The sequence below is a fragment of the Adiantum capillus-veneris genome, chromosome 17, assembly GCF_014529385.1.
Source record: "Adiantum capillus-veneris isolate H3 chromosome 17, ASM1452938v2, whole genome shotgun sequence".
Classification (NCBI taxonomy): domain Eukaryota; kingdom Viridiplantae; phylum Streptophyta; class Polypodiopsida; order Polypodiales; family Pteridaceae; genus Adiantum; species Adiantum capillus-veneris.
In genome coordinates, this window is record NC_140947.1 from 115,044,661 (window position 1) to 115,057,724 (window position 13,064).

General features: G+C 41.6%; 1 pseudogene; it reads right to left on the reverse strand.

Moving 5' to 3' along the window:
* Positions 1 to 4,126: 4,126 nt before the first annotated feature.
* On the reverse strand, positions 4,127 to 12,784 carry LOC147437924 (protein STRICTOSIDINE SYNTHASE-LIKE 3-like; annotated as a pseudogene).
* Between the last annotated feature and the right edge of the window lie 280 nt (positions 12,785 to 13,064).

A 13,064-nucleotide genomic window follows, 5' to 3' on the forward strand; every position in this document is an offset into this window, starting at 1 on the left:
GTTAATGTGCGTGCGTGCGCGCGTGTGTGTGTGTGTGTGTGTGTGTGTGTGAGAGAGAGAGAGAGAGAGAGAGCCATTACAAGTGAGGGGGGGAGCAAGTGATCCACGGTTGAGAGAGGCGCATACAATTTTAGATGTTGGATGACGATGTCAGGTTGGCATATATGCAAAGTGGCACATCTTCAAATTGTTGAACTCACGTGTGGTTCTTTTAAAGAGCTGCATCACCACGTGCTCGAGTCTGATCATCGAAGTGAAGAATCGCGAAGTCTTATTTTTGTCCCATCTTCCCCACGATTTGGGCATGCCTTTGTCTGTCATGGATCCCTACTTCCCCTCTTGTGTCACATATACAGACAAGGAGTGGCAAGTAAAGGGAGTTCGAGGATGAAGAAAATTACGAAGAAGAGATTTTAATGGGGCAAAATTATAGGAATATCCTCTTTAAATTAGAAGAGAGGATAGTTTCATAAAAGCAGCAGAGCTCGAAATGTTCTACTAAAATATTTTCCCCAGCTCTTCCCACTTTTTTTGGGATGCAACCAATGCATACGAAAGTCTTCTTTCCTAGATTTTCTCCTCCTAGCTAGAAGTATTCGTAGAATTTTTTGACTTTGCCAGATGTTTATTTTTCAATACATTCTTTTTCTTCTATACTCATTCTATATCGCTAATCTGCATGTTCAACCAATTGTAAGCAAAGTTGAAGAAAACATTTTCCTGCACATTACTTGCAACTAGCTCTTGGAGAAATTTCTACTACATCAATCTTCTACATGCCTCTCCATTAGGCAACGGTAGAAGGCCTTGCTTTCTGTGGAAATGGTGTGTGTGTGTGTGTGTGACAAGTGGCAAATCAGAGTGTTTATGGAAAATGCAAAAGGATACCAAAATGCAAAAGGATACCAAGTTTATTGATATTGTATTATTGGCATGTTAAAGGCCTTAGTATCCACTAGTACGGCCAGCTGCCTTCGGCGGCCTCTCTGTCTCTCTCTCTTTCTCTCTCCCTCTTTATCGTGCATAGAGGACTTTTGGACTGTAGCCTTCATTTCACAATCCTCGACATGTGTAAAGTGCACTCTCTCTACCGTTATAGAATACATATAGATATAGGTGAAGGTTGTCCATCTCTAGTTGTTTGACATGTGTCCCTCAAAGGGGTCTTACAAGTCTTGAAGAGAAAGATATGATGTCCTTTTAAATGCTATTTCCCGAAAGCTAAGCTGCATTCACTTTTTTGACATATGAAAGAGACTTTAGAGAAAAAAGAAATAAAGAGTGCAATTCATTCATAGGAGTTTGATCCCATGATGTGAAGTATTGGCTCAATAAACTTTTTGGCCAAGAAGGCCATAAGGGAGTGGTAGAGAAAACTTGCAACTTTTCTTTGTACCTCTCACCATCCAATGGTCACCATCACATTAACTTTGATTGGTGACATTTCAAATCATTTCAAGCCTTACTATACTTATTTGAGTTTTGAACATTTTCATTATGAAAGAGTGCATGTGTGTGTGTGTGTGTGCGCACACGCGCACGTGTATCTCTCTCTCTCTCTCTAATCTCCCTCCATTAAAGTGTTCAAAAAAGAATATTTTTTCAAACATACAAAATTCCTTTTCTTGAATTTTTCAAAAGGAAAATTTAAAAAAATAGATTTATTTTTCAAGTTTTTACACTATTTTTCTCTATTTTGGGACGGAGTTTCTCCTTTTTCCCTGCCCTCAACCGGCATCTTTAAAATTGAAAACGACACCATTTCAAGCTGAGACACAAACATGGAGATTCATTAACATGTCAAATGCGTTGCAATAATCACTCAATTTATTACAGTAAAAAATGTTGCCTTCTTGAGGCTATCGTGAAGTCTTCACCTTGTTTTAAAATATCTTTATTTGCAAAGAGTCCCTTCATTTAAGGAATTTATATTGGCTCAATGATTTTTTTAAATATTTTAATTTGCAAAGAGCCTTTCATTTAAGGAGTTTATAAAGATTCATTTCATTAAACTATTTAATTATTTACTATGCTTATTGATTCTATTTTTTATGATAGCATTAATTTTTTTTTCTTTTTAGTTTATTAATGTGTCTGTACTTTATTGTTTTATTTTTTAAATTTTAATTTTATATTGTTTTAAATTGCTAATGTGCAATGTGCACCTTTCACCTTATGGTTCAAGTGGGACCCTTGATAATATAAAAACAAATTGTGATTATGTATGTATAATTGATAATACAATTTTACATTATAACACAACAAAAATGCCATGTGATTGTAGGCATGTATTTAAGCTTACTTTCCATAGCTCTCATCCCCCTCTTAACTTAGCGGGTCTTAGTGCTTTCTCACCTTGTTAAAAGAGCTCTTCATGAGCTATGGCTACTTTATGCATGGGCGAACAATTTGCAATCCTTTTTAACATTTAAGAAATCTATAAGTGAATACATGCAAGAGGAAAATGCTCACTCTTGCACGGGGAAAGATTGCACCCAGTGCTTTATGTCCTTCTTTTCTCCTCTCCTCTCTTCTCTCTCATGGTATGCATAGCTCTCTACTTTAAGAGGTGCATGGACATGCACTCTCGTGCTCTTTCTGGCTCTTTGTCTCTCTTCGATCATTCTTGCGTTGGATCATGGGTCTATATGTGTTTCCAGGTATGCTGATCTATGAATTTTATCATATGTAGCATGGTATTTTTGTATTTTGTAGGCACTTCATGCTCTCGTCTGTTGCACTTGTGTTTCTCATAGTCCTCAAATATAAACATGAATCTATTGATAGAGTGTCAACAAGAAACTCAACAACCCAAACCTACATAGTGTTGACATACCAAGCCCAACACGTGGTTTGCCTAAATAGAGTTAAGTTTGGAGCCAACTTTTCGAGCGAGCTTTGGAGTGAGCTTTTTTCAGATATTGCTCAATCGACCAAATCTAAAAGAACAACTCCCTCTGAAAACTCGCTCCAAAATTTTGGACCGAGCTTTTTTCTCTCCGTCCCCCCCCCCCCCCCCCCCCTCCTCTCTCTGTCTCCCTCCTTCCTCTATCTCCTCTCTCTCACTCCCCTTCTATCTCCCTCCACCTCTCTCTCTCTCTCTCTCTCTCTCTCTCTCTCTCTCTCTCTCTATATATATATATATATATATATATATATATATATATATATATATATATATATATATATATATATATACCTCTCAATCCCTCTCTCTCTCTCTCTCTATCCCCTCTTCTTTTTATATACCTCTCTTTCTCTCTCTCTCTCTCTCTCTCTCTCTCTCTCTCTCTCTCTCTATGGTGAACTTGTCAATATGTCATTCCAAAAAATAGCTAGAATTGAGCATGCATCCACATGCATCATGCCTCTGCAAGCACATGCCCACTGGAAGCCAATGTACAAGTTGATGAGTGTATGTTGCTAGCAAATGAGCCCATGGCCATTGGTGCCAAAGCCTCTCCTCACTCCATAAATACATACAAACCCTATTTGGAATGCACAACGACCTATGGAATGAGCACAAAATCGAGCCAAAGTTTGTCATCTCTCCCCTCAACCTCGTTGACAAGCTTCACAAGTTTTCCAGTCAGATCTTCGAGTATCTCTAGTAGATTGCTACTGAAGTCGTATCACATAATGAGGGCATGTGACTCTCCACCCAAAAAAAAACCATAGATTGTCTAGATGCATATGGGCAGCTTTAAAAGGGCATGCCTCACCCAAGGACAAGCGAAATTTGGCCATACAAAAAGGCTATGCTTGTGATGGATTGCTACCCAAAAGTCTCCAACATCATTTGCCGTGACATTGTCTAGAGGCCTTGATAGATGAACAAAAGTCTCCAGTGTCCCAACTTTTTGACCCTTTAGCTAGTACCTAGATAACCTACAAGTGGTGATCTCTCAATACAACTTGCTAAAACTAGAATTTGAGTTGGTTATGTAGGCTTGGAAGATGAATTGCTTCATTATTTTTAGACATAATTGCCTTTTCTTGCGAGATAATTTGTGACAAATTACATGCTAAGCATGTAAAAGCGAGTCTCAATTGTCAAAAAATAATAATAGATACATGGGTATTTTGGGAATCTCCACAAATTAGAGGGATATTTTGATAATTTTCCCTAAATGATATCATCCGAGCTGACCTCCACATCATTGGTGAAATGAAATGGAACTCCCTCAGCCTCTCCAACCACAAGCTTTGCATCACCACCATTTGGCACTACCACTTGCAATCCATGTATGCATTAGCAATATACAGTTCTCTCGTGTGTTTCATGAAGTGGATGCCTAAGGTGTCGGCCACATATATGTTCCTTGGCTAGGTTCGCTACAGGTGGGGATTGGAGTTTGCATGCCTCAATCCTATTTGGATAAAGCATGGTGAGCCATCCAACGCATGATGCGATCATCAACAATCCCAATATAAGGACCTCTACCTTTGGAGTCAAATGCTAGGCTCTGGGGACCCATGACATTGTAGAGGAAGCGCACGCATGAGGCCTGTTGCAGCTTGTTGTGATGGTCTCGGAGGAAAGGAAGGTTGTCGAGGCAAGGGATAGGTGGAGTAATTGCCTTGGCCTTAAAGCTTGGCAGCTCTCAAGAAGACTCAGCTTGAATGTGTTCGTTTCTATTAGAATTTCGAGGGTCGCTACGAGGATTACTAAAAAATATGAAGACCCATAGCTCAAGCTTGCTCTCTCTCTCTCTCTCTCTCTCTCTCTCTCTCTCTTATGTATGTCTGTGTACAACTTAGTGAGTCAAGGCTTGGATTTCATGGCGACTCATGAAAGGTGTGAGCCTCTCTCTCTCTCTCTCTCTCTCTCTCTCTCTCTCTCTTTCATCACGTCACTTTGAGCATAACTCTCTCTAGCATCACCTCACCTTGAGCCTAGGTGGACGCTAGGTTCAAGGTGAGGTGATGCTAGAGAGAGAGAGAGAGAGAGAGAGAGAGAGAGAGAGAGAGAGAGAGAGAGAGAGAGAGAGATTTATCTTTATCCCCTTCACAATAGCACTGCTCTGTGCTTTTTGATCACAAAAACGTTGTGCTTCACTGCTTTTCCAAGTGCAATTTATACATCTTCTCTGCTTCATGATAAAAGCTCTCTCTCTCTCTCTCTCTCTCTCTCTCTCTCCCCCCTGCCATCAAGCTAAAGAGGAGCACTCACCTGTCCTTCAACTCTCTCTCCCCCCTGCCATCAAGCTAAAGAGGAGCACTCACCTGTCCTTCAACTTGAGAGAGAGAGAGAGAGAGAGAGAGAGAGAGAGAGAGAGAGAGAGAGAGAGAGAGAGAGAGAGGGAGAGTGAGAGAGAGAGAGAGAGAGGGAGAGAAGGGGGGGGGGGGGGGGGGGGGGCGGGGGGGCATATATAAAGAGGGGGAGAAAGATCTATATCTTTCTTCACCCCCCCCCCCCCCCTTCCCCTTCCTCTCCCTCCCTCCCTCAAGTTGAAGGAGATATGGGTGCTTAGCGCCACCTCTACTTTAGCTTGAGAGAGAGAGAGAGAGAGAGAGAGAGAGAGAGAGAGAGAGAGAGAGAGAGGGGGGGGGGGGGATCAAAATCTATCGGCTCCTCGAATGATGCAAATGGTGGAGGTGCAAGGGTTGGATGGGGACAACGGAAGGATTTGCTATTGATCGCATCAATGCAAGGCTCCACAACCCATCATCAGAAGTGCTCTTCTTAGAGGCTACACGCCCTGGTGGGGAACCTGTGGAGTTCGGCCCTAATGCAGAACTCACCATCCTTGATGACGGTTGTTGGACTCTTCATGGAGTATCACACCAAATTGCATGTGGTTCAAGGTCTGAAATACTTGTAGTTGAAAATTGGACCAGGTCTTTTCTATCCTAGTGGAAAGCTGCCTAGAGGGCGCAATGCAGAGTTCACATTTGAGTATATCAGCAAAGTTTTTCTTTGTTTTGAGCTTTTTCTTATTGAAGAATCTTTAGATGAATTTTAACGTTTCACTTTGGTGTAGAGAGAGAGAGAGAGAGAGAGAGAGAGAGAGAGAGAGAGAGAGAGAGAGAGAGAGAGAGAGAGAGAGAGAGAGAAATCTACATGGAAAAATTACAAAAATACCCTTGTAATTTGTGGAAACTCCCAAAATACCCCTCAAATTTTAAAATTTCCCTATGTACCCCTCATGTTTGGCCAAAAAATCCCAAAATGCCCTTCAATTTTGCCAAAATTCCCAATTAACCTCACAAACATCTATAAATTTATTTATTTTTTTGCAACTCTCCATAGGAAGATTGGTTCTCCTCAATAGAAGATGATAGAACTAGAATGTTGGATGGTATTGAGGGCTCTTCAGATGAAATTGTTCATCATTTGTGAACACAGATGCCTCTATTTGTGAGCTTATTATTTGTCAATAATTTTATCTAAGATGCTAAAAGATGGATCTCAATCATCATAAATATTAGGTTATGCAAAAGATGAGGCAAATCCATCCCAAAATGATACAAGGGTACATTGAGTGTATATAATATATATTATATATATATATATATATATATATATATATATATATATATATATATATATTATATATATATATATATATATATATATATATATATATATATATATATATATATTATATATATATATATATATATATATATATATATATATATATATATATATAGAGAGAGAGAGAGAGAGAGAGAGAGAGAGAGAGAGAGAGAGAAGGGGAGAGATAGATAGATAGATAGATAGATTTATCATCGATTGAGGTCAAATATGACCCATAAGACCAAAACAAGACATTACATCCATTCCTTGAAGTGAGGCCGTCAAGACACTTATCGGTTAGGGAGTGAGGGTCCATCAGAGAGAGAGAGAGAGAGAGAGAGAGAGAGAGAGAGAGAGAGAGAGAGAGAGAGAGAGAGAGAGAGAGAGAGAGAGAAGGGAGAGATAGATAGATAGATAGATAGATTTATCATCGATTGAGGTCAAATATGACCCATAAGACCAAAACAAGATATTACATCCATTCCTTGAAGTGAGGGCGTCAAGACACTTATCGGTTAGGGAGTGAGGGTCCATCAAGAAGGTAGAAAAAAGAACAAGAACAAAACCTGAGAGGGTCAAATGGGGGGGGGGGGGGGGGGGGGGGGGGCTTGGGAGTTCAAAACTCCTGAATGATGGCTTTACCACCTCGGTATACTACCCATTTACCTTGTGTACGGGCTTCGTGCATCTTCTTGAGCTTGTTTGCTTTATTCTTTCAGTTAATTTGTGGTCAATTCTTTGGTGATGCAAAGCTTTCCCCCCTTGAGGTGGTAGGATTGGCGTAGCAACCTCCTCCGCTCTTGCCCTTGAAAGTGAAGCTGCACTACCCCGATGGCACTTTTCAATGTGCAAGAGACAGAGTCAGTCTCAATGTTAATTGGTTGAAGAATGTCATTGAGCTTGGTGACTGCTTCTTCGAGGGTGTCCTCCTCGATGCACCATGGCAAGTGGAGCCCCCCGATCCTAACTTTGAGACCAAGAGATTCTTGTAGCCGAAATTCTTGTAATGCTGCTTGTATCTTGCTATCGATCTTCATGTGATGCCTCGTGGTTTGCTTGTTGGGTTGTCTTAACAGTCTCAGTGAAAGAGGCTTCAACTTCGTGTACTTTGTTAAGCCATGTTTGACTCTCCTTTATCTTGCATCCTCAAGCTTACTCAAGCGTTGCTTGAGTTTAGCATTTTCGGCAACGAGTTCTTGGATTTGAGCCTCTAGGACTGTGATCTTGCATCTTGTCGAACAGTAGGATCCTTCCTTCCTCGGCATAGCTGTCATCGCAAGAAAGCTCTTGCATGTGCTGGGAACTGGTGTTTTGAAGGAAGACAATGGAGCTTTGATGTAGAGGCTCAAACTTTCTTCTTTGATGTAGTCCAAGGTCTTTGTTATGATCGTGAGAACAAGACCAAATACTTTAGGGTTACCTTTGGAGTGATTTGAAAACTCATATAGTGAAAATATGTAATTGTCAAAACACCTTCTATTGTAGACCGCTACTTGAATCCGATTCTTTCACATTCACGACCTCTGCCACAGGTCATCTCCGAGTTATTAGTGTGCAAGAGCAACCCGGCTTGATGACAGGTCATGGTTGCTAGGCGATTGTCTGCAGCTCGTCAAACAAGGATGGGGCACGGACATAATTGTCTTTCGTAGGCCTGGGTGGGAAGGAGCAAGACTAAAAACCCCCCCCCCCCCCCCCCCCCCCCCCCCCCCCTCCATAGGGCCGCCCTCACCCAAGGGAGGATTGTGGAGGCAAGCATAAGCTAGGGTTTAAGAGAAGCTAGTGTGTGTGTGTGTGTGTGTGTGTGTGTGTGTGTGTGTGTGAGAGAGAGAGAGAGAGAGAGAGAGAGAGAGAGAGAGAGAGAGAGAGAGAGAGAGAGTAGGTGACATAATTAATCAATTACTAACTTTGCCAAGAAATTAGAAAATATCATCAATTCACTATAAACATAGTGGATAACTGCTCAGGATTTACTCAAACCAAGCCCCTTGTTCCATTCATGCCTTAATATTTTACATGTGATTAATTCAGATAGGGAGAATAATGCATCAAACAATGGAAAAATATCACCAGAGGTTGAATTAGAGAAGTGGATGTCCATGTTACCTGTCACCATCACCACAAATAAAAACATGAGAATGTTAGTACATGTTGGTGGAAGACAGGTGTCTTAAGAAATCCACACTTGTTATTGATGTCACCCTAATGCAAAAGAACTCTAAGTGATAAATGACCTGAGAGGAGGAATCCATGAGGTGAAACTGTTGTGGTAGTAGTACCCTCAAAAAAGTCTAGCCTATCCCTTCTTCTTCTCTGTCCTTTCTCTCTTGTCCTTTATAGAGAGGAGTCCTCTCATGCCTTGCTTTTCCAAGAAGTGGTATAGTTATGTTGGTAAGAGTGGTGGGGTCCCTTTTTGGGAGTGGGAGGTATTCTTGGAGTCCAACGGCTTGAGTTGGTTAGAGAGTGGGGTCTTTTGGTTCAAAGAAATAATAATAATCCCTTGCCCCAAGCATACTCACGACATCCCTTATGTAACCCTTTTCATTTTTCAAAAAATAGGTTCTATGGGTGTCCTTTATCCTTAGAGGACTAAGGCTAAAGTGTTTGGGTCAAAGAGAGAGAGAGAGAGAGAGAAAGAGAGAGAGAGATAGAGAGGGAGAGAGAGAGGCCCTCCACCACCCACACTAGGTATTGTGTAAGATTATCCCCGAAATATGGGGGGCACTAGGCCCCCCATAGGGGTACTAGTGCCCTCCAATTTCCAAAGTTTGCAGTATTTTGTTTGGATAAGAAGTATGTGGGGAGGCTATGAAGTTTTGAAGGTATCCTCTCACTAGTCTCCATAGTTTGGCACGTTCAAATCCATTAAGGCAGAAGGCTTGAATTAATTGCTTGATATCAATGGAGACATCCTTTGGATGAGTATTGCAAAACAAGATGGGTTTTAGTTGAGAAATGATTACTTTATGTGCCCAGTCTGAAGGTCGATTGCTAGACCGTTTTATGAATTTGATAGGTGGGTAGGGCATGTCGTCTTTTTTTGTCAATCTTTTGATGAGTAGACCATTGTCTATGGAAAGATTGAGATTGAGAAATTTGGTTGAGTCTTTTTTCTCATGCTCTATTTCTAGACAATCAGGATAGATTTTATGGCGATCCATAAATAGAGTTGGATCTGAGGAGTTTATCAAGAGGATGTCATCGAAGTATCTGAAAGGAATACCCAACTTGTTGAGGATTGATGGGGCATCGGAGTCTCTTAGTGTTTGTTCTATGAAATCCTATTCAAGGGAGTGGAGATATAAGTTACACCAAAGTGGGGAGCATGCGAGTCCCATCGGGATACCATTTATTTGCTTGTACACCATTCCCTGGCATTGAATGAACATGTTTGAGATTAGCCATGTGTTTAGGGCTATGACCTCATCGATAGTGAAGGAAATCCCGGATTTGTATGCATGACGAGACCATGTACCTTGGATGCATCGGGCGGGAAAAATTCTAAATGAGATGAACTTTTCAGGGATCGATGTGAAGGCATGTTTGATTAGTCATGAGAGGTGTGCAATTAGCCCATTTTTCCCTTGATGAGGGATGTTTTCATAACATTTCTTAATATCCACCGAGAAGAGAGACTTGGCATTTGCTGGGAGATTCAAAATGCATTCGTATACCGAAATCCACCAAGATTGGATGTGGATGTTATGGCATAATAGTGCCTTTTGGTTGAGTTGCCATGCTCTTGTTTTGAGGATCGGAATGCATGTTTTAAGGATACATGCCATGAGTAATGAGATTTCAGAGTAGCAACAAGATGCCCCACAAGTTATCCATCTAAAGGCACTTTTGTGGCTTTTTTATATTGTGGTGATGTAAGGGAGTGAGCAATGTGAAGGTTGTGTTATTGGGTTGAGGTGTGTCAAGATGGAGGAGATGGTTTGCTCCACACTCATCTCGTAAGTTTGGAAATCTTTTCCATTCAGTATCTTCCTTGCTTCTATGGTGATGAAGTGTTTGTAGATTATTACAGGGTGGTTTGCTGCTTTATCTAAGCATATGATAAAAAACTTTTTCTTGACATCCTCTATTTCTGCATCGTGATTAGTGTAGGTTTGGTGTTGTCTTTTGATGGGCAGAAATCTATGGCAATATTGGGAGAATAGTGTATGAGCTTGATTGTTTGTAATATGTGAGGGTAAGCATATACACTGATTATTAATTAGGTGATCTAACACTTGGTGAAGTTCATTCATGGCTTGTTCAAGATTAGGAGACTTTGAAGGTATATGTCCTAAACCCTGTTTGCATAAGGTAGAGAGAGGGTTACTCATGAATGTTTCCAAGTTGGTAGAGATGATGTGTCCCCAAATGTCATCTACTTCGTTAGGATATCTCAAGCATTGGCATCCATGTTTATCTTGCGAAGTGAATACTTCTTTGGCATTACCAATCGTAAGTTTTAGGGGTGGGTCAAATGACCAACTAAGCATGCATTCTCCCCAAAGGGGAGTAGTGATCACACTTAGACCAAAGAAGAAGAAGCTGAAAAAATGTTTCCAATTAGGTAAAATTTCTAGTAGGGGGTTTACAAAACGGATGGGGATGAAGATCCCTTTCATTTTTTCCGTCCTAGATAAATGCCAATGACCATGCGGGGCCCTGAAAACCTGTCAGCCAGAAAGAAACCTAATTTCAAAAAAGTCACATCATACAAGAAAAGCTCAATCATATAGTAAAGATTTGGCAGTGTTTCCCACATTAGAGCTAAAGGCAGCCCTATTTCTAGGTGTTGGGTTAGAGTTTTGAGTGGGGTTAGGAGGAAAAATGGGTGTGCCATGAGATGATCTACTACTACTCACAGATGTAGAGGGTGAGGGGTGACCACGCCTAGGAGTGGGTGTGGAGGTGTAGGAGCGTGGGGGGGGTCATGTAGCGTCCGCAACCGCGAGTGTGCCGATTTTGTTCACCCCGAGCTCTCTTCCTCCCATCCATATGCTCGCGTGCAGGTGCTATGCCCTGCTTTATGAAGATATCTACCTCATGTTGCATATTTGTAGTTGGAGGCGATTGATTAAACAACACTGAGAATCTGATGGCTTCCTTCAATTTCTCACGATAGAGCATGTGAATCAGCAAGGCTTTTAGAGCTTCCTTGCGCTTCTTTCGCTAGCCAGCTGAGAAAGAGTATTGTAGAGTTTTTGAGAGAAGAGCTGGGGAAGAATGCTTGTAGATGGTGCATAATCATCCATAGCGCTTGATCGAACCAAAGCACATTGTTGTCCTTGCACTTGTCAGCCAACCCAAGCATCTCGTAGCCACATTTTAAGAACGGTCTGTGGATATTCTAGAGCTGTGTCGTGTAGTTGGTATCGCGACCATTAGTCGAGATGACCCCTTTAACCCCTATTACATAGCCAAGCACTGCTAAGCACCTGTGGGTGTCAAAAGTTGACATGCTAAACGGCGCCGCAATTAGAGTATTTTCCACAATGTCTGAGGAATTTCCTTCCAAAATCTGCATCGGTCCGATTTGGCTAGCTTGCTTATCACTATTGTTCAACAGCGTGAGAAGCAGGCCTTCACTAAAAGGAGCAAGCACAGTAAAGTTTCCCAATGACCAGGGCTTATGTGAGCCTCAGTAAGCATCAATTCAAAAAACCTGTAGGGTATATATGGGTCTGTGTAAGACTCAAAAGGCTTCTTGGTGAAGGTGGGTTGTGGGCTGGAAAGAGAGAAGCCGTGCTCTACGATGCGTTGTTCATCCTCATCGAGGTCGGTGGGGAGAAGGGAGCTGCTGGTTTTTGTGGGTGGTGAGAGAGTAATTTCTGATGAGCAACCATTAAGCAGGTTCTTCTTGCGCTTCGTTAGCAGGGGGTCATTGAGCAGGGCCTTACCATGAGTATGCATGAAGCACCTCATCAAATTTGGTGAATTGTCCAGCCACTCCTTGCGCTCTGTTTCGTCATGCTCCATGATGGTGGGCAAATTTGCGGCCAGTTCTTGTAGATGTACCACTGCAGCTTGCGGGTTCTCCCTGGATAATGCATATAATCGAAACCACGCTGCTATGTCAAGTTGTGACAAGATGAGGGCTTCAGAATTTTCGTCAGCGCTCAGGGCAGACCCATCAAGTTGAATTAAAGTTTGATGGAAGCTTTGCTCACGGATGCAGAGAAGCAACCCTTGTACTATGGGGAGAGGCGCAGGAAATAATACTCCATAACCCATTTGTGAAAGTGGTGCGTCCCAGCTGTCGCCCATTTGTGGCAAGAGTTATAGAGTTAGGTAGAGTCATATGCGGTGCAGTCGAGAGTGGCCTAGCCTGCATTATTGCCTACTTTTCAGGTATATAATAACTTGGTGCCCATTCTTGGGTTGGGTGCCTGGCTCCTACTGCTACACACACAGTATGGGTCTTTTAAAAAATATATATATAAAAGAAATTCATTAGACCATCCTATGTGGCCCAAGTGTGTGAGAATACAAACCTCCTTCATTTTTTATGGGGAAAAAATAATAATGCCATACCAGATCTTTTCCA